At 44.2% G+C, this 22,055-nt stretch overlaps 1 protein-coding gene across 1 annotated transcript in view; it reads left to right on the forward strand.

The window, feature by feature from the left end:
* Positions 1-22,055, forward strand: part of Tspan5 (tetraspanin 5) — a 160,927-nt gene that overhangs the window by 4,423 nt on the left and 134,449 nt on the right. The gene's annotated exons all lie outside the window — the stretch shown is intronic.

Genomic DNA, 22,055 nt, shown 5'->3' on the forward strand with positions numbered 1-22,055 from the left:
TAATAAAGCAGGTTGAGCAAGCCATGATGAGCAAGTCATGGTGAACAAGGTATGACAAGCAAGCCAGTTAGCAGCATTCCTCCATAGTCTCTGCATCAGCTCCTGCCTCCAGGTTCTGTCTTGCTTCATGAACTGTTATATGTAACTGCAAGAGAAGTAAATTCTTCCCACCCCTAGTTGCTTTTGTTCATGGTGTTTTATCACAGCACTAAGATATGTGAATGTCAGCCATTGTTGGAAATGATTTCTTAGAAAACATTGACAGATTGGTCAGCAGAAGCCTTGAGTTGGTTGGTAGGACCACTTGATATTTTCTTCTCCATGCTGTCCAAGGGCTAGAACAGTTGTTGGCTGAAGCCAAATGTCTCTTTGGTGTGTTTTCAGATATTGCTTTGTGTTGCAGGTGGAGGTTTATCCAGAGTAGATGGCAGAAAGTTGCATATGGTTTGTTTCCATGGGGTTTACATTCAAAGAGGAGGGAGATTCAAGGAATCTTGGGTGTCGGGGTGGGGCACTAAGTAGGATGTCTTATCTTATGATTCAGTATAAATTTCTAGATGTTCTGGAATGATGGTACATCAGCCGTTTATAAGTCGTAATTTTTGTTTTAACTTGCTAGACATCTGTTAGCTTCGATGGCAACCATATGGGAGTCTCAATTGCCTTTTGAATTTCAGGGAGAGGGTAGGAAGAAAACTTTGGAAGTGCCACATAGGGAAGTGTGCAGACCTCAGAGGAGTTGGGTCATGGAAGTGTCACATAGGGAAGGTATATAGACCTTAGAGGAGGAGGGTCAGACACACTTAGCATCTCGCCTCTTCCAGGGGTTCACTGTGGGGCTGATGCATTCTCCATGGATGATGTTCTTGAAGGTTAAAATGGAGCCAATGACAAAAGTTGGAGAACCAGTTAACATTCCGCCCTGCATAAAAGTTGCAACGGGGATCTCAGTTAGTTGGGTCTCTCTGTCCTAACGTTCAGATTGGCATGTCTTTCCTTACAACTGGGGAAAGCAATGTGCTCTTTTGATTTGTACATGGCTTCTTGCTGTCTAACCCAGCGTGGTCTCTAATTTCAGCCCATGAGATATTCCCCAGTCTCTGACCAGTAGCCAAGGTTTTAGATACAGTCTGCTGTGCCTAGAACCGTGTGTGTTTTCAAAAAACCACAGCATTACCATTATGATGTCCCTTTTAAAAGCCTGTAAAAGTATCTGACGAAAACATATGGTGATATTTTTGTGACCAATAAAAGAAATTGGAGCACAGAGATGTGAAACGGCTCTTGTGGTGTTGGAGCACTTGCAGGGTTCGCTTTGGGAGTGTTAAGTCTGTTCTGTAGCTGGAGCCCCAGTTTCTCAGTCTGAAACTTATTTTAGAAGATGCTTGTTATTCTAAAATTAAACATCAAGTAAGTCATTTACATCTGTTCATAATTGAAAAGTGATAAAGTTTTTTTGCATATGCCACAATTAACACCACCCACAAGCACACACAAGAAAAGTTTAGGATGGAATGTTCTTAAAGGGTATGCTAGGATAATAAATTATTATGCAGACTGTTGAAAAATTTATAAATGACAATTAGAGTATTAATGAGGGTTTTTTTTTTGAGTCATGTTTATTTCTATGCATAATACTGACTGCCTTAAGATGACTAGCTTCAGAATTCTAACTTATTGTTCAGTACGGGATGATGAGGGCTTCCTGTGTGAGGACCATCTCCCAATCCTGTTCTTAAGCCTCGTGTGTCATGTGTTGCTGGAACACATAGGTATTTAATAACTGCTTGTTGAATGAATGAGTTTCAGAATGTTGAGAAAACCCGTGGGATTTATCTTTCCAGCCAAGGAAGCCTTTTCTTCCAGAACAGACAGCCAGCATCTAAGGGGAATCTGTCTTTGGAACATTTAGTTAGAGAGTTGCATTTGTCTTCAAACCAGATGCATTGTCTCTGAAATTTTCAGCCTCCTAATTTACTGTTGATTTTTCTTTTTTAATTAAAAATATTTAAATTTTTTATGCATATGGATGCTTTGCTTGCATGTATGTCTGTGTACCGCATGCATTCCTGGTTCCTGCAGAAGCCAGAGGAGGATGTTGGATCCCCCTGGAACCAGAGTTACAGATGGTTGTGAGCCACCGTGTGAGTGTCAGCACTCTGAATCACAGAGCCATCTCTCCAAGCCTCCTGGTGTTGAATTTGCACTTGAATTTTAACATATATCTCAAACCTACAGGAAAGGTTAGAGGAAACAAGTGATAAAGTTTTCTACTTCAGACATGTTATTCATACATTTTTTTAAGTTTCCCAACTTGTTTTTTTTTTACCACGGTTAAGGCGGAAGTTGTCCGCCTAATGGGAAGTTGTCCGCCTAATGGCTTTCACAAACACAGTGTGAATTTTGTCTCGAAGGATTCTCTCCTTGATAGCCACAGTACCACCATCAAAGCAAGAAAATTACTCATATCTACCTCCCAGGCCTTGGGTCTCCTTCACTCTCCCAGTCTCAGTAATGCCATTTAAAGCAATGGAATTCAGGCCAGAATGACACGTTATGTCAGGTTCTATCTGTTAAGTCTCATTCAGTCCTTCACTATCAGGGGCTTATGAATGGCAGTGCTGGCTGCTTTCAGTGTGGGTTGCCTGTGGCCTCCTCAAGCGTAGGCTCTGGCTGTGTGTTCTGAGGAGGCAGCGTTCAGGAGGGATGCTTTGCTTCTGTGGCGTCTCATCAGGTGGAAGCGGTTGTTGCTTTAGATGTTTCGCCTGCCAAGCCTCTCCACTCACATAGCTACTTTTATTGCTTTGGCAACTTATAACTATTTTTTTGGCAAGTCCCTTTGAAGCTATAGATTAGCCCATTTCTCCTTGACTTCATACCAGTAATTAATGTATGTCAGCAGCATTTTATGGCTTCTTTTCCATCTTTGTATGTTTCAACAATGAACACAAAATAACCCTTCTTCTATAAGTTGCTTCTGTAAGGTATTTGGTCACAGTGATAAGAAAAGTAACCAACCCTTTGCTATTTTTTAAAAAAAGTGAATTTATTAATTATATCCCAGTTCCTGCCCCCAGGATCCCCTTCCACAGGGTCCCTCCCCCATCTCCCCCCCCTTCTCCTCTGAGAGGGTGGGGGGCCCTGGCTATCCCCTCCTGATCCTGGAGGGGTCACATAAAGTCTCTGCAGGGTTAGGTGCATCCTCTCTCACTGAGAGCAAACAAGGCAACCCTGTTGGGGAATGGATTCCACAGACAGGCAATAGCTTTAGAGACACCCCCACTCTAGTTGTTGGGGGACCCTCATGGAGACCGAGCTGCACGTCTGCTACATATGTACTGGGGGCCTTGGTCCAGCCCATGTATGCTCTTTGGTTGGTGGCTCAGTCTCTGAGAGCTCCTAAGTATCCAGGTTAGTTGACTCTGTTGGTCCTCCTATGGAGTTCCTGTACCCTTTAGGACCTTCGGTCCTTCTCCCAACTCTTCCATAAGAGTCACCAGATGCCAACTTTGTTTAGCTGTGGATATCTGAATCTGTTTTAGTCAGCTGCTGGATAGAGCCTCTTAGAGGACACTTAAACTATCGATGCTCCTGTCTGCAAGCAAAACAAAATATTAATAGTGTCAGGGATTGGTGCTTACCTGTGAGATAGGCCTCAAGTTGGGCCGGTTATTGCTTGGCCATTCCTTCAGTCTCTGCTCCATTTTTGTTCCTGCATTTCTTTTAGACAAGACAAATTTTGGGTCAAAATTTGTGAGTTGTGTTGGTGTTCGTACCCTTCCTCTGGGGGTCCTGCCTAGCTACAGGAGGTGTCTTCTTCAGGTTCCATATCTTCACTGTTATGTGTCTCTTGGCTAAGGTCATCTAAATTGACTCCTGTAGCCTCCCCCACCCCAGGTCTGTGGAACTTCCTAGAGATTCCCCCCAGATCCCCACCCCCAGCAGCTGCAGATTTACATTTATTCTTCTGGCCCTCTGGCCCTCTCTCCTGTCTTTCCCAGGATCCTGACCCCCAGCCCTTTGCTCTTACCTGCCAGGGTACAGGCATCCCAGACCACAGCTCTTCACCCTCATGGGACTTCCTTCTTCCTATGGTGCGAGTTCCAGGCTCCTGCAGCAGCCTTCTGTTGCCTGTGCCTTTATAAGAAGGCTGCCTTGCTTGGTTCTACCCAGAAACTTATATTCCTCTCCCATGCTTCTTCCTTATTTTAAAATAGCCCTGGTATCTTTTCTAAAGCCATTTTTCATCTTTGGAGGATCCCAGGTCCTTCTTGTGTCTCATGGACAGGCTGTGCTCTGGCCTGGTCACAGCCTCTGGTCATGATGTTCTGCCCAAGGTCTCATTTGCATGCACTTTCCTTAATATAGGGACCAGAATGGAACAAGTTTTCCACAAGTCGTTCAGTCCCTCTAGAGGGCAGTTACCCTTGAGCTCTCCCCTTCTCCACAGAGCTTCGTCTTGAGCCAGACTCTGCTGATTTGGCCTGGGAGAAATTACTCTCACATTAGAGAGCTGAGTTTAGCTACTCATCTGAAAGGCTGGGCAACTGCATTTCCAGAGTCGTCATCTTGTATTAAATGAGATTATACATGTGAAAGCACTTGGTAAGAGGCAAATCTCCCAGTGTAAACATTAGTTATTAACCCAGGCATACTATATATACTCATATCCCAACAACCAGGGAATGTTGCTGGCTCAGGTTGAATTTCTAGAGAGTTCAACCTTCTGTCTTCTTTTCAATGAACTTCTGCCAAGTCTATCCACCCAGGGTATACACTAATCTCTGAAACCTTAACCTTTACCCTACAGTTTTCAGTTCGGACCTGGTATCACATAGATCTCCTACTTAAATGGCTATTCTGGCCCATTGCTTTTCAAACTAAGCAGCACCAATAAGGCGTGTTCTACATGGGGGAGGTTGAGTAGGTGTGTCTCTCTCTTCAGAGAAGCTTGGCTGTTAGTTTTATTATTTTGGAATTCCATCGGGTGTTTTTCTTGGGGGTGGGTGTTAGTCAGCCTTGCATCACTCTGAGGAAATACTTGAGGTAGCTAACTGACTTAGGAGGATGAAAGGGTTCTGGCTCACAGTTTCAGAGGTCCATGGTTCTGTGGTCCTATTGCTTTTGGTCTAACAAAGCAGAGTTGATCATCATGGTAGGAGTGTGTAGAGGGAGAAGCTACTCCTGCCGTGGTAGTTGAGTCATAGGTAGAGGGCAGAGAAGGGTCATGGTCTAGGATCCCTTTCAAGGTTATGCCTCCAATGACCCAACTTCCTCCAGAGAAGACCCCATGTAAAGGCTCCACCTCCTCTCAGTAGCACAGAAGCTGCACTGAAGACTGTCGTACTCAATGTGGTATAGAACACAGCAAAGTGTTTCTGCTTAAATTAGAGGAGAGGAGATGAAGGAGGAAGAGGAGGAAGAGGAAAAGGAGGAGGAGGGGGAAAAGGAGGAGGAGGAAGAAGAGGAGGAAAAAGATGAGAAGGAAGAAGAGGAGAAAGAGGAAGAGAAGGAGGAAGGAAGAGGAGGAGAAGAAAGAGGAAGAAGAGGAGGAGGAAGAGGAGGAGAAGAAAGCATTATACCCTTTAGAAGTCCATGGGATTCATCTTCCCAGTCATGGAAGCCTAGATGGCTAAGGTATGTTGGTACAGAGGCTGTAGCTCACTGGTGGCATTCTTGCTCAGTATGCACAGGGTCTTGGCTTGGATCCCCTTCAGTGACAAAAATCAAAATGGTAGGCAGGTAGTAGATGGTTAGATGACAGGGAGTTAGTGAGTATGTGAGTAAATGAAACAGTGGTGCTCAGATGGAATTTTCTCTTTCAGTGTTCACCAGTGGGTGATGAAACTTCTGGAGGATATGACGATTTGTAATTTTACCTCCCTCTGGACACCAGCAAGCTAGAAAAACTTCAAACTCTACATTGGGGCATCTGGTTCAGTAGGTCCAGACAGGGTGGAATTAGTGTTATATTAAAAAAAAAAAAAAAAAAAAAAAACAACCTCTTACAGATGACTCAAATACCCAGGCTGTGGTTTATTTTTCAGGGTGGGAGAGAGGTGTCTTGACCCTCCCTTCCGTTTTTGAAGGAGGCAGATGGGTGTGCAAGTACTTGCAGAAGGGTGATTGATTGATTGCACCAGCACAGGAAGCTGCTATTATTCACTTACGGGGATAAAAAAAATGTAGCCCAGTTAATCCCTCAAGGAATTTCTTATTAATCCAAAAGTGCCAGTTTATTTTTAAACCCACGGGCCCTAAAAACAAAATGAGAGCATGTCTTTAAAGAGAGCGTGTGCCGCAGAGGGTATGCCAACAGGCAGGGCCGTAGAGGGAAGGGAGCCAGTTAGAGCAGGCATCGTGGCGAGCTCTGCACCCGCCTGTGGGGTCTGCCCGGGTAACCACAGATGGTGAGCTGATTGCCGCACACAGTCCTCCCTCTGAAGCACCAACCTCCCAGCCACGGCAGCTCCTCCTGCCAGCTGCCGTGCCCTGGGCTGCCCAGCCTTCTGATGTTGAGAACACTGTCTTCAGAGGGAGGCCTTGACAGAGGTACCTCTGCTACAGTGCGTGGAAGGGGCATTCCTTCTCCCAGATCCAGCTCATCAGTATAGCCACCAGGACAGGTGACAGCGAAACAAACGTGGCAGGCAAATGTGATGTCTTCTTTGTCTTTGCAAAGAAGTTTCAGTGAATAATATCCAGATCATTTTGCATAGAGGAGGTTCCTCCCTTTCCCCCCACATCTCTCCCTTCTTCTCTCCCTCCTTTTTCCCTCCCTCCCTTTCCTCCCTTTTTGCCCCTCTTTCCACCCCCTAGTCTCTTTCTTCCTTCCCCAACCCCTTAAAAATTACATATTTTCATTATAGCCAGGTACCTAAAGTGGAGATATTTTGAAAAAGTTGAAGTTTTGAATAAAAATCTCCATTATCCGAGACATTTCACTTCACTGGGGCTGGACCATCTCCTAGAATTGAAAACAAATAAAAAGCTTAAAACCAAAGTGGCATACAAAAACAAAAACAAAAACAAAAACACAAAAAACAAACAAAAAACCCCGGTGTTGTCTGTATGTGTGTAGGGTATTGCTAATTATGAATTCTAAGGTGTAATTTAAAAATGTATAGTCACCAATCTTATTAGCAGAGTTGTTTCAGGAGTGCGTGGTAGGACAGTTTGCCACCTCACTGCAGGCATGGCGATACTCTGCCTGCTTCCAGCAAGTGTTTGCTGTCTACATGTAGGTTGCATGACACAGGCTCGTCTACTTGCCCAATGCTCTTTCCAAATTACTCTTGGCACCAAGGCTTGAATTTCTAAAAATCTGGAGGGAACAGCTGGTGCTCTAATAAATATTCAGGCCAGCTATTTTAATGCTTTGTACTCAATTAAGTAGTCCTAATAAAAGAGGAGCCCTTGCCCTAAGCATTTCTCAAAGAATAATGTTTTGCTTCTAACAAAAAGTTACTCCCAGTGTTAATATTTCTCCCAAGCAACCTTAAAACTTCATTGCGTCCAGTAGGTCTTGGGACCTTAGACAAATTATCTAGTTGCTGGTGAAGTCTTTTCTTCTTTTGCAAAACGGCACATTTAGTAGTAGTTTTAATATTATTTTTAGTGCTAGGACCTGCATTTGAATGCAGTATTTCACAAGTGCTAAGCAAGCAAGCCAGCCAGCCAGCCAGATGTTCGTGTGTCTCTGCCAGTCAAAGGTAGTTGGTATATCTAGGTTGGGTATTGGGTTATACTCCTGATTGTGTGGGCATCTTGTTATTGAGCATTACCAAACTTATAAAGCCTTTGATTAACATTTTAAAAAGTTACTAATAAAAATAATAATAATAAAAAAGATACATCCCCAGCCATTTATACTCCCCTTTTTCCCCTATTTTGAGACATAGTCTTACTGTGTATCTGTGCCTAGTCTGAAACTTACTATGTAGACCATACTGGGCTTGAACTCACAGAGATCTGCCTGCCTCTGCCTCCTGTGTGCTGGGATTAAAGGAATATGACACCACTGGTTAATTAATATTCTTAACGGGACTATTAAAACCTAGAATCTATCTCAGTCGTGAGGATGAGAGGAAAGATGTGTGTAAGCTGCCTGGAATGTCCTATCTGTATTAGCAGTTGCTACTGCTTTCTCACCACCATCATGTCTTTTGTTGACTTTCCATCCCTTCTTCAGGACCATTAAGATAATCGTAGTGTGTAACATCCACTTTTTGTTCTCTGTAATATTCTGTCTGCATACGTCTATCCTCAGAATAACTGAAGAGAAATAGATCCAGCTGATGTTCACAGTGCTCTTCATACTGTCCTGGATAGAACAACATTCCTATCATGAAGACAAGGTCGTGAATTCATAGCTATTGTTTATTTATTGTTAATTTCTTACTTCCAGTACCCAGTGAATTCGTTACCTTCTTATGGCTGTGACCAAATACCTGCGAGAGACAGTTAAAGGGAGAGAGATTTCTTTTTGCTCACATTTCAAAGGTATAGTCCATCATGGTGGGGGAGGCATGGCATGTTTATGGCTGGGTGATCATATGGCTAGACCTCCTCACATTTGGATAGGCCAAGGTGTGGAGAAAGTGGAGTGCTGGCTCTTGTGTTTTCTAGGTGATCCAGTCAGCTTGACAAGGAAGACAAACCGTCACAGCTAGTTAGAGCGAACCTTCATTTTCTTTGCAAAACTATACTGCCCCATATTAGAATTTTGTACCAGGATGCCAGGTTTCGGAAGCTCAGCTCTGTTACTGAGGGGGTAGGTTGGCGATTGGAAGTACTTTATTTTTATTAGCACCTGTTAAATGTATTCTGAAGCTCTCTAGGTGGCCTGACTACAGTTTCAGCTTTTCACTGTAATGTAAACACTGCATATCAGTGCCATGTTTTATTTTACACACACACACACACACACACACACACACACACACACACATAAATAAAAACCCTGCCAGAGATGATAGCAATGACTTGTGAGTTCCCCTCACGTGCCCTTTCAGGGGATGCCCAGCTAGGCTTTGGCCTGCACCACCCAGATCACTGAAGGATTGAGCCACTCATCTGTGTGACTGACTGACTGGCTTCTCTGGTACATAAATGTGATGTGCTGTGTACTTGTATCTCAATATAGCCACCTGGCATAGAAGGCACCAGCTGTTGTATTTCACCACAGTCTTCCTTCTGGCTAGTCTCCCTTTTCCCTTGAAGGAAAGGAGTCACAGGGCTGGGGCATAAAGAACCTTGCTACTGAGTTGCCACGTAGAAGGTATGCTGAAGACCCTGTACCCCCAACCCCTTTACTCCCCATGATTCCAAGTGCAAGCTCCAAGGGCCAGGCATTGTAAGAGTAGCATGGCCTTGGACAAACTTGTGTCTTCACAGAGTCTTTCAGGTGCCTGCGTGTTGTGTGGGACTCCTTACCTGGGTTCGGTAGTCAGGAAAGGGACCCGTGATGTGGCATGTACCTTGAGCAGTCTCTCACTCGATGCTTCCAGTCTGATGATGACATTTTGAGTCACAAGGATCGGTCCATTTTAAGTGTATTCTTTTCTTTTAAATCAGTTCTGTGCTTAAATATTAAATATACTATTTAAGAGGGAAAAATTTAAAAATATCTCTACTCAGAGGCACACAGTGACAAAAATATGACCTATTTACTTGTAGGTAGCTGTCGGAAACTGCTGGCAGACCGAGCCATAGGCTTGCTTCCTTTGTTATACGAGAGGTTACCAGGTGTAACAGTATTTGGCATTTTTGGCATCAAATGAAGAATATCTCCTTGACTAGAGCAAAGAATGAAGAGACTGGAGCGGAAAGAGCCTCCTCACTCAGGGTTACTTATGGCCATGGTTTGAAGTTGTCTCCTCTGGGACCCCACATCTCTAGGAATCTTACTTTGGGAAACCCCATGTTTAAGCAGTTTGCAAGGCCATATGTGTTTATGAGTTGAAAGTTACAGTTTCTGGAGGTGCTTTGTTTGCAGAATGTGTTGACATGTTTGTCTTTTCTGTGTTCTGTTTCTTTAGAGTGCTGGGCACAGGGAGCAGAAGTCTCCTCCACTTCTGAAAACTTGTGAATCCCATGGTCACTGAATAGTTAGAGTTGAGGCACAAAGGGAAAAATAACTTGGGGATATATCTCAGACTCACAGGAGGTTAACCTTAAATGTTTCCAAAGTCTGTCTTAGGAGGCTCCACCTTCTCCTGTTTACTGTTGGGTTCAACATGGGAATAAGTCTTATTTTATGGACTTTAAAAAAAAAAAAAAAACAGGCACTTACTGTGTGCTTTTCTACTGTGAAAGCAATATAAAAACATTGATAGAATTTTGAAGTAAGGATGCTCATAATCCTAGTAATACTTTAATTGGATTCAACTGGAACTGGAAACTCCTATCCAAATGCTGAAAGCAGCAAACAAATGCCCCAAAACAACCAACCAACCATCCATCTATCCAGCCAGCCAGCCAACCCACCATCCATCCATCCATCCATCCATCCATCCATCCATCCATCCATCCATCCATCCATCTAACCAACCAACCATCCATCCATCCAACCCACCATCCATCCATCCATCCCATCGACCAACCAACTAACCAACCAGCCAACCAGCCAGCCAGCCAGCCAGCCAGCCAGCCAGCCAGCCAGCCAGCCAGCCAGTCATCTTAGAGTTTCCCTCCAGTCATCTGTAAGGCTATGACTTTAACTTCACTTTGAAGTGGATACTGTTACATCACTACCCTTTAAGCATCTGTTTTGACTTTACTAGTGTCTTCCCCCCCATCCCCCCCAGGACAACATTTAGAATAAGTGTTTTCAGCATACAGAGCAATACCTTGTGAATAAACACTGGTTTCAGTCAACCAGAAAGAGGGAAAGAAAGTAAAATCGATAAACCTCCTGCAGGCATTTGAGAAACTGTGTACTTTTAAGAGAAGGAATTGCCAGTGATAAGGAACTTTGCAAAACCATAGCTCCCATCTCATTTTCCGAGCCCTTGACTACGGCTCTCTGTGCTGAACATTGTAGCTGGGATTTCCTGATTTTCTGTTTTGTTGGTTATACCCCACTTGTTCACGGAAGGGCAGCCACTGCCCCTGTGACAGCTCAAGGGGAACAGCTCTGCAAACTTCCTAGATCTTGAATGTCATAGCAGGAATCCTAAGGAAAACAGTGCTTCTTTGGTTCTGGTTCCTTTCGCTTTGCCTGCTGGTCTTGAGAATAAATTGACTGAAGAGCTGTCTGGATGATCTAACTGTATATGGCATTTTCATTTTTCCTTAAGTCTGCAAAATTTAATCATTCTTGGTATTCTCGCTGTATACTTAGAGTGTTTTCAATTGCTTTCTGGCGAGAGTTTGAAACAACTATATAAAAGTTTGAAGTAGTGTCTTACTTATTTTTCCTGAAGATGAAGAATCAACATTTTAAAAATGAATGGAAGGCACCAAACCAACCTGGAAATATCTCTTATATTTCAATTTAATTTAAATATAGATATATATCATTTGATGGCTGTTAAACACCAATATAAATCTTTGGATTCTTTTAAATACAGATAAGTACTGTCTTTGCAAAGATATGTACAGTAATGATTGGAATTACTGTTACCTGACCTCTAAACATTTTTATTCATGGTGAGAGAAGAAAATGTCTTTATCAGAGCATAATAGAAAATTTCAAACTTTGTGGGACATTCTGTTTATTTGTTTGAGACAAGCTAGCCCAGGCTGGTCTCAAACTCACAGCAATCTTTCTGTCTCGGCCTTCCCAGTGTTGGAATTATAGCATGAGCTACCAGACCTGATGAAACTAATCTTTTGAAGTTCCAGAATATAGAGGTCTAGAGGTTCAATATTTACTTGAATAAAATTAATTTTATTTATTGAATCAGCGTCAGTATTTATAACACACACAGAAAGAACACTGCTGTGTTTCTGATTCATAGATGGGACGAGGAAGTGTAGATATGATGTGTATAATAATCTCGCCCTGAACTGCGAGATTACGTCGTCACAACTGGGACGACCCACGCTCATCCGTCATTGCTGCGCAGCTTTGAAAGCACAGTTTTAATTCTGAAGTTCCTTCCGGCGGAATCTCCCCTCTCCTGCCCCATCCTTTCTCTGACTTTAACTCCAGAATTGAGGACGCAGAGGATCTTCTTAAGGGGAAGCTAAACCCCACTTAGTCTTTTAAAAAAAAATAAATAAATAAAAGAAAGAAAAAAGTTAGCCTGCTGCGGAAAGAATAGAAGGTTGGGATTCCTTTAAACAGGAATGGTTGTGCAAACATTTGATTCGTTGTTCTTTAGTAGGTCTATCTAGGGCAGAGTACTGGGAGGGACCATGCTTTAACTGGCCTTCTGCAGACCTGATTATGTAACCTTAGGAGTCACATGTTGAAAAGGACATGAAAAATCATCTAGTCTCTGTTACCTACCAGTCATCTTTCTGCTCTTCTAAGGATTTCTATCCTCCAGCTGCAAGTTATAAAACGGGACAGGGCTTTTTTTTTTTTTTTTTTTTTTTTTTGGTCTGAGATGCCCTCAGCCTCACCTGTAGGGTCAGCGTGCAAAGACAGGGAGAGTGGGAGTCCCTGTGGGTTCGCTCACGGGTCAGGTTTTAGCCGGGGCCAGTGGCGAGGATGTCTGTATACCATTTACACACTGATCTGGGGTGGAGGTGGCATTTGGCAGTGCTGTTGGTAGGATGCCTGAGCGTCGAATCCCCAGGGCTGCCAAGTCCCCATTCCTTCACTCCATTTGGCTCGACTTGACAGTTTTGGCTCAGTCATTTTGATTAACATCAACCTTGCTTATGTTAAGTAACTATTCAGGTTATTTATTATGTATTACTCTCATGCTCTGGAATGAGCGGCCAAGAAACTTCTGCCTCATATGGACTCCATATGCAGCTGTTAAGTTAGCAGCAACACAATTAATTGGCACATAAGCTGCATATTGAGTAGATTAAGCTAGATCGCATAGGCGTTGTTTGAGATTGTTGTCTCCGATATTTAAGAAAGCTATTAGGTGTTTGAAGATGTGGGGGTGATAAAGCATCTCTGAGCTCACATATGTCCTGTTTTGTATTTTTATTATGGGATGCAAATATCCGTGGAATCTTTGTTTGTTTTGCATCGATGAGCTCCGGAGAGGATTAAAGACATAGTCTGTGAAAAACAGACTTCTCTTTATTTCCATTGTTCCTTCCCCACTCCCAGGCTTGGCAGAGAATGCTGCAGTGGGTAAGAGACAGCTTGGGCTCAGATGTAGGCCCTGATACCTCTTACCTGTGTGAGTATGTATAGGCAACATCTTTAGGGTCATCAACGACACCAGCGTCCTAAGGAGGGCTCGTGAACAGGGACTTCAAGAGAGCACCCCACTGTCACGGCATGCTCTGGGTCACTGTCACCTGAGAAGGGTGTTGTCAGGTCCAGGATGTGTTCCCTGAAGGATGGAATCTGTCACTTTTCAAGCTTGCTTTCTGTTCTCCTTCTCCCATGGAAGGAACTTGGGAGTCCATCTTTTTCCTTGGCTAGTGGATCGTAAGGTTTGGCCTGGGGACAGACACCACGTGCTCTCATGTCTGACTGCAGCTGCTCTCCATGTCTGTGTGTTGTTACAGTCTGTTCCTGTGCTGTCACACAGCTTTCCTCTTCTTACGTGGGGATCTTGGTTTGTGCAGGTGCCCACGTGTGTATGGGTATGACCGGATGTCATATCTCAGTTGTCGTCCATCTTGTTTTCTGAGACTGGGTCTCTCCCTGGCTTGGAACTCACCAGTCAGGCTACACTGGCATGCTGGATATCTCCTGTCTCTGCCTTGTTAGTACTGAGATTGCAAATGTGTACCACTGTGCTTGGCTTTTTGAAAAAAAGGGGGTTCTAGGGAATCAAACTTAGGTTCCCTATGCTTGCATAGCTAGTGCTTTACCAACTAAATTATCTTCCCAGCTAGGGGGTCCTTTTGAGGCCATTTATATACACATTATAATTACAATTAAATATACATAGGTATGCCTAACAACTGCTTAAAATATACTAAGTAATAATTATCTATTGAAATAATTTAATTAAATTTGAAGTAATTTTTTTTTTCATTTAGGAACAAAATAAACATCTATTTGGCCCCAACTACAAAAAAAAAATCATTATATGCAAATAGGTATGCTTATGAGATTACTTACTTTATTAACATATAATTCATCTGGATTATTGCATTATCTTAATTGAATTTATGCTTGTATGCTTATAATTTTTAAAATACTTTTAAACAAGTGGTGTGTACAAGCTGCCGAACTTTAAGGGCTCTGGCATTTTGAGTTGTCCGAGAGGTAAAATTCTAGGTCTATAAGAAAAACGTTGATGATATAGTAAAAGATACCTGTCCTGCTGTCTGCTGTGGGCATCTGCAAGCAGAGTTTGGATTGACGTTCACCTTCTGAGCCATCACAGATGATTTCTCTTCCTTCCTTGATGTCGGAGATTCCTGTAGCTCAACCTTAACTTAGACCGACACCATCTTCTGCCTCTTCACGGTGCGGTGCTGTAGTTCACTTTCTTGTCTTTTGGCACATCCCTAAACACAGACAAGTTCCTAAAGGTAGAAAAGTGGGCTGGGGAGGGGGATGAGAAGCCATAGCTGGGGTTGGTTACCGCACTGAGGGACGCGCTTGCCTGCTATTGGCTCTGCCAATGGCTTCATGGAGTTAAGTCATGTGGACCTCAAAGCCCCTTTCCAGGGAGGGCCTTACTGCTTGCTGCCTTTGTAACCTGGGATGTGAGGCTCACGGGAAGGAATCACTGGCATTGGGAGCTGCCCAGGGATACTCATCTCTGTATTTGGAAGCCCACACAGGTGTTGGGTGATTCCTTGGACAGCGTTCCTGGCAGTTGTAGTGAGAGTGAGCTTTACCTGGGCCATGGCTCTGGTTGGGTTCACAGGGAGCAGCCTTTAGCCTTCAGACGTGATGTAATGTCTTTCTCCAGACAAAGAGCAGCCTCTGTGGATAGTGGGGCAGCAGAATCCCCAACATTGGTTCTTAGCTATGATGCCTACCCACTGCACATACATTCTATCTTTGAACTTTAGAGCAAAGAGAACCCAGGCCAGAATGATCCTGCTGCCTCCTGTGCTCTGTATTATAAGTCCTCAGTGCCTGGTCCAGAAGTCTTTGTCTTCTTTCAGGGTTCAAAAAGCAGACGACAGTTAATTTATCATCTTGACTATGGGGTAAAGTCAAATCTAGGTCTGACTGGGTATCTTGTGTACAACTTATCTATATATCCAGTTAGAAGTGCTCACGTATGTCCTGCCTCCTCCACAGAGAGCATGGTTGGGAAGGCGAAGGTTGGTAGTACCTTATAGCTTGTCAGGTTTCTTAGCTCCAAGGATGTCACTTTAGATACTTCTCTCTGTGCCAGTGGGCCTCTAGCAAGCAAAGGAGACAGAGCACGGTACCTTCAGGAGTTGTGTCCTGCGTTGGATGAGAATGAAGCTAAGGCCAAGTGTAATTGGTTGATTATTGGACCATGGAAAAGGAGTCTGACATCAGGTCTGTGGGCAGCCCCTTCAGGGACAAGCTGTAGCCCAACTGAGGCAAAAATGCTGAGTTGGCCAGATGCCTGGCCCTTGAGACCAGATGGAGTGTCCTAGCAAGGTGCTTCTCTGGCAAGGCAACAACGGCCTGTCTTGACAGCGGTTGGCCTCTGATGAAACGGGGCCAGAAAGATCTCGAAATCTGTGTCTGGTATTTATAAGTTGTTTTCAGGCACTCAGCCATGCTGTTGGAGAATGCCTCTGAGCTCACCTCCACGCTGGCTTAGGCAAGTTCGGGAAGAATTTATGATTAACAGTCGTGCAGCTGGTCAGAGCCAAGGACAGTCCTTGGTTCTGAGCAATTTTGAGTGCATTTCTTTGTGAGCTCTACATGCACTTGCTGTCTGTATTGGAATCCCTCCTCCACCCTGCCAAAAAGAATAATATACAGTAATCAGGTTTAAAATTAAGACTTTAGATGCTAGATGGTAAGAGGTGCCCAGGTAAGAAACACGATGCTGAACCTTCGTCCTCTGGTTCCCAGGATGGATCTTACAGGCATCTATCTAGTAAGACCCTAAACGGAAGTAACATTTTCGCTCACTTAATGATATGTGAAAAATTATTAACTGGCTGTGGCTGCTAATTGAGATCCAGCGTAAGTCAGGCTAGAACTTAGGAAGTCAGGAACAGGGTGAAAATAACCACGGATCAGGAAATGAATTTTAATGAGATATCTATGGGAGGGAGACCCCTATTATCTGAGGGCTAGATATGATGATTTCCATTGGTGCTGTGCTGGGTGCTGGGTGGGGGAGGGGCGTCAGGGCTCCTAAGCTGCCACTCTCCAAGCTTTAATTGACATAGAGAGCGGGCGGTCCTTGTGAAGTCGGATGTCTTTGGGTATTTCTGGTGGTGTAAATTCCATCTTGTCTCTCCCATTTTTGAAGAGAATCTTGGTGGTAGGAGCGAGGGGCTTCCTGTGGTGGGGCTCCCTGCCAAAGGAGAGAGGGTCCTCCTGAGATGGCTGCAGCACAGGGGCTGTGCAGAAAGACAACGCCCACCGTGAGTCCTTCTCAGCCAGCCCCCATGGGGAACAGCAAACACAGCGGTTTCTGAAGCTGTGCCCTCTCGTTGTTCGCCAGTGTGAATCAGAGTGGGCGTGGCCATTTGGGGACAACATTGTCATCTGTTGGCTGTGCTTCTCATCTTTAGTTAATGATTTCATTCTTTAAAAAAAAAACTCTACACATCAATTTTCACATTTATGGTGTTGTTTGTGGAGTAGTAGTCTGTAATAACTTCAACTCTTGGGCTCACTGTATTTGTTATCAAAGTGAAGAGGGTGTACCAATTTTTTAAAAAGCAATTTCTCTTTTAACTATGCATGTGAGATATTAGCTAGTTTAAATGCATATGTTAATAGAAAGACACATAGTCTCTCTACAGAGTCCTGGATGTCCTAGAACTCACTGTGTAGACCAGGCTGGCCTCACAACACACAGAGCTCCACCTGCCTCTGCCTCCCAAGTTCAGGGAACATAGACATGCGTAACCATGCCTGGTGAAAGATGATTTTTATTATGTAGTTATTTTACTGCAAATAATTAAAGGAAAGAAAGACTTGAATATTAACACACTTTTTAATGCCATTGAACATAAATTCTAAAATGCTGAAGTTTTTTTTTTTCAGGGCTTTGGGGAGGACTGAAAAGACACTTGAGGTGGGGCTGTTCCTACCCTCACATCCAGGTACCATAGTTGTCTACTGTAAGAGCCTATTTTTGGGTTACCACTTGACTTTCGACAAAATCCATGCTAACTTCTCCCAGTCCCTTGGCTCCTGTCTCAGAGGAGCTGGGTCAGTGGGTTAGGCACCTCCCTAGGAGCCTATAGGACCTGTCCTGTTTGTCACCCGCTTCCCCTCTGCCTCTCTACAGATAAACAGGGCTTGTATTGGACATTTGATAGTGGAAGACAGTAGGATTTGGCAGCAGAGGGCCTGAGTTTGAATCAATTTCTCTCTCTCTCTCTCTCTCTCTCTCTCTCTCTCTCTCTCTCTCTCTCTCTCTGATAGACACACACACACACACACACACACACACCATACATAATACTGAGGAATGTGGGTCAGTGTGGAATGTGTGCTTAGCCATGGGTCCAGTCTGTAACGTTACAAAAACAGAACAAAATTCTAACTCTGTTGTAAAATTAAACGGGACAGTTAATATATCTTTTTTCTTTTGTTCAGTTTGACACATGGGATGTGGGTATGGATTTCTCTCAGTCAAAAGTGCCACTCGAGGGAGGGCCTGTGCTCTCTTTAGTGTGGCTGGCTCTGGGCAACCTTCTTTGTTGTTTCGGAGCCTGCCCTTTTCTCTCCCTGAACCCCATTCTCTACCTGATGATTTTTGAGTCAGGCAGATTGTTTTTTTAAGGGATGTATCAAAGTTGCCTTTAAACGGTTGATTTACAAGATGGCTGTTAAAGTGAGGTTTACAGGCTTTCAGATGACTTGGGCTCAGTGATCTGACTAGGTCCACTGTCACAACAGTTCTAAACGATGGTGCCAAGATGAATACATCATCAGCAGCCCACTGCCTCACGTAGGGGTCCCGTGGTAGATGGCACCATCACAGTTCCTCGTCAGGATGCCCCCCAGAGGTGACTCACTTAGGTCTTTCAGGTCCGCGAGGGAGAAGATCTATACGAGAGACTTTCATCCTAGGCTTTGGCAAGGCTTGGCTCCCAGAAGGCATTCCATAAATTGTTTTGCACGCTTGAGTGACTGAGAAAACATGAAAGTGCTTAGTTAACTGTAAAGTGTTAGTCACATGTGAATTACTATCCTCCCATCCCCGTCTGCAAAGTAGACCGAGGCTCAGGTGTGGCAGAGGAGAGCCATGGAGATCAGTGAGGATGGAAATGCCCACCACGCTTGCCTTCCTCTCCTCTAGCAGTTCTGTGTTCCCTAAACTTGAAAGGTTGACAGGTTAGGCTATGAAGCAGTTTCTTTCTTTCTTTCTTTCTTTCTTTCTTTCTTTCTTTCTTTCTTTCCCCTTCCCCTTCTTTCTTTCCCCTTCCCCTTCTTTCTTCCCCTTCCCCTTCTTCCCCTTCCCCTTCTTCCCCATCCCCTTCTTCCCCATCCCCTTCTTCCCATTCCCCTTCCTTCCTTTTTCCTTCCTTTCCTTCCTTTTTCCTTCCTTTCCTTCCTTTTTCCTTCCTTTCCTTCCTTCCCTTCCTTCCCTTCCTTCCCTTCCCTTTCCTCCCTCCCTCCCTCCCTCCCTTCCTTCCTTCCTCCTTCTCTTCCCCCACTTCCTCCTCTCTCCCTTTCTCCCTTCCTTCTGTGTAGTCCTGGCTGTCCTGGAACTCACTCTGTAGACCAGGTTGGCCTCAACTCACAGCCTCCTATGCGCTGTGATCAAAGGCATGCGTCACCACCGCCCTGCAAGTGGAACAGTTTCTAAGGAGCAGAAGGTTCCAGAAGGTCCCAGCTCCTGTTAATCCATTTATAACAAACGTGGAGATCTTTCCAAAGGACGGACATCGTTCATCTCTCCTGCCACTCTCGTCTTATGGACTTATAACACTTTAACCCTTTAACTATTTCCATCTGATTCTCCCCAGCACGTTTCTGTCTTCGTCTGTAGGGATTTTATCTGCCACCATTTTCTTGTGTCCAAAATATCTTTTCTCCCAGAGCCATAGACCCCTTTCATGATTCTTGGGTGGTTTCTGGAACCCTCTATTGAGTGAGCTGGGATATATCTGGTAAGATAAGGGCGGGGTCACTATGTGCTTTTAGAGTCTGGCTTTGGGACAGAGCAGCTACCAAGGAGCCCCTTCCATGTGTGGGCTTATTTCTGTAGCAAACATTTACAAACTGCACATGTTAAACCATCCATTTAATGAATGGAATTTGTTATAGATAACAAAGGAGAAAGGTACATTTTTGTGCATGTCACTTGATAGTATTTGAAATGAAAGTTGTCATTAGTTTCTACTGTGATGATGATTTTATTTTAATTAACAAATTGTTGAGTGTGTTTGTGTGAGCGCCTACATGTTAGCGCTCAGGCGGGAGGATCAGAATATAGCTCCAAAAGCCAGCTCATTCCTTCTACTGTGGTCCAAGGGATTGAAATCCAGGTCATCAGGTTTTTGCGGCAAGTATCTTTACCTGATGGACTCTGTCACCAGCCCTGATCATTCTATAGATGCCCGAGAATCCTTACTTTTCTATGTAGGAGAGTCTAGATGCTGTTTCTTTGCCTACTTAGGATGTATTTTTGGAGTTACTGGTTCAGGGTGGTGCCACCATTGTAAGCATTGTGGTTCCTTTATTTATTAGATTTCTCTGGAAGGATGACTGTCAGTCATTGTGAATTCTGTTTGAGAAACAGAATTGCTCCTCAAAACGATGAAAGTAAGTGGGGACCAGATATGATTTTAAAATTTTCGATTTGGAAAAGCACCTAGGATTCTGGTGCTCCATCTACAGAGGAAGGCTGACATCAGGACTCAGCATCACTCGGAACTCTCAGCTACCTCGTCCCTGGCTGTGCTACTGGGTGGCATTCTGAACAGGTCACCACATACATGGAGAGTTACCGAGTTGTTTAGGTGGGTATGTCTTGTTTAGATCACTGAGCAGGGTGGTGATTTATGGGCGTGGAAACCTGCGGTAGGGGAATTTTTCAAGTTTACATTTCATTTTACCATGCTCGCCAGGGAGTTTTGAGGCCTTGTGAACAAGATTACAAGGCCACCCTCAGGCAATTTAGGATTATATAAGGAATCTTCTTTGCTCCTTTACACCCAGGCTCCGTTTTTCCAGCTGACCCAGAATCTTGGTTAACCTCACTGACTTCCAGATTTGGCATGGGTCCATTAGTCCTTCTATGTGTTGACATCACCCTGGTCCAGCCTCCAGCCTCCCTGCAACTATTACCTGCATCCCGACTGTCTCCTGTGGTGCATGTATTACCTGTGTCAGACTGTTCTTGCCCTGAAAGTGGCTCGTTTCCCAGAGTTATCTTGAGGTCTTATGCTCTTCTTCCTCTCATTCCAGCAATTCCCCTGCCTCCCAGTTAGGTTAACCCTTAAAGGATTCTGTCATCCTTCCCAGGACTTTTCCTTCCAAGTATCTATCATAACTGGATCAGATCACTGTTGCCTATTCTGGTGATTAATTGGGAACTGAGCGTTCAGTTATAAGTGGACAGAGCTATTGATAGTATATTCCACACCTACACAGGGCCTTAGATAAGTGCTCTGGGAGATTTGGTTTTCAATGACCATGTGGTTTACACCCATAATCCCTGCAAAATTCTTAATAGTGACCCCTTTGACTTTGACAGTTACTAATTTGAGGTGACAGTATGTACGGTGATTTCTCTTTCTTTCTTTCTTTCTTTCTTTCTTTCTTTCTTTCTTTCTTTCTTTCTTTCTTTCTTTCTTTCTTTCTTTCTTTTAGTCCCAAAGTGTGAAGCCATTGAAGTAAAGGATTCCATTTTCAGGCTTCTAGAGATGGAGAGCTGGCTTGCAGGTGATACGGCTTTATTTTGCTCCTGATTGAAGATACATTCTGTTCTAAAATTTGGCATTCTATGCAAATGCAGAGGCTTTTTACATTTTGACGAGGAAAGAATATTCTCTATGCACCTGGGATTTCTAATGTGGTGTCGAGGGGCCCTGGGCTGTTACAGAAATGGAAGATAAACAGAGGGTGGTAAGGGAGGCCCTTCTGCCAGTCAAAGACTTGATCAGAAAGAGTGGAGGCTACTGCTTGTATTTTGGGGAGATTTTTCTCATTTCAAAGGCTCCTGGTTTCTAGGTGGCCATTAATGAGGGAAAGTATGTGATTTGTGGGGCCATATGATTAATGGAGCCATCTGATAGTCAGGGGCGATTACCTGGAATCACCTGAGGACACATGATTAGTGAGTCCTCTTGTTACTAGCTGGGCCACATGATTGGAGAGACTGTGATCCTGAAGGCCATGTGGTGTGTGAAGGGACCATGGTTCACGGGCCATTGAGGATCATGTGATCACTAGGAACCAGGTAGTTAGTGGTACATCGAGGGGACATGGGCTTCCTTTTCTGTGTCCATGTATACTCACCGAAGGTGGGGCAGACAGTGCCCAGTAAGCTTGATGAATCAGAAAGAACCGAAAACTTGAAAGAGGGCGTGAGGCCCTGGTTTCTAAGACCTGCTCTCACGACACCCCTGGAGACTCAGCTTCTCCCTTTGACTCCTGCTGACATTGGCCTGCCTCAGGGAAGGCTCTGAAGAAAGAAAGCACAACAGTGCTTTGCAAGGCACTTTCAAATTGCTGGGTCCCTTCAGGGGAAAAGGGCTTTTTGTGACACTGGTCTGAAGATAAATTTTTATCAGATTCTGTAGCCTGAGGTCTCAGTAACAGCGGAAAGCCCTTCCAGGTGGCCTGGCTTCCGCACTGCAGGCTGGACCAGATTGAAGTGGTGGGGATT

The sequence above is a fragment of the Arvicanthis niloticus genome, chromosome 4 (assembly GCF_011762505.2).
Source record: "Arvicanthis niloticus isolate mArvNil1 chromosome 4, mArvNil1.pat.X, whole genome shotgun sequence".
Lineage (NCBI taxonomy): Eukaryota > Metazoa > Chordata > Mammalia > Rodentia > Muridae > Arvicanthis > Arvicanthis niloticus.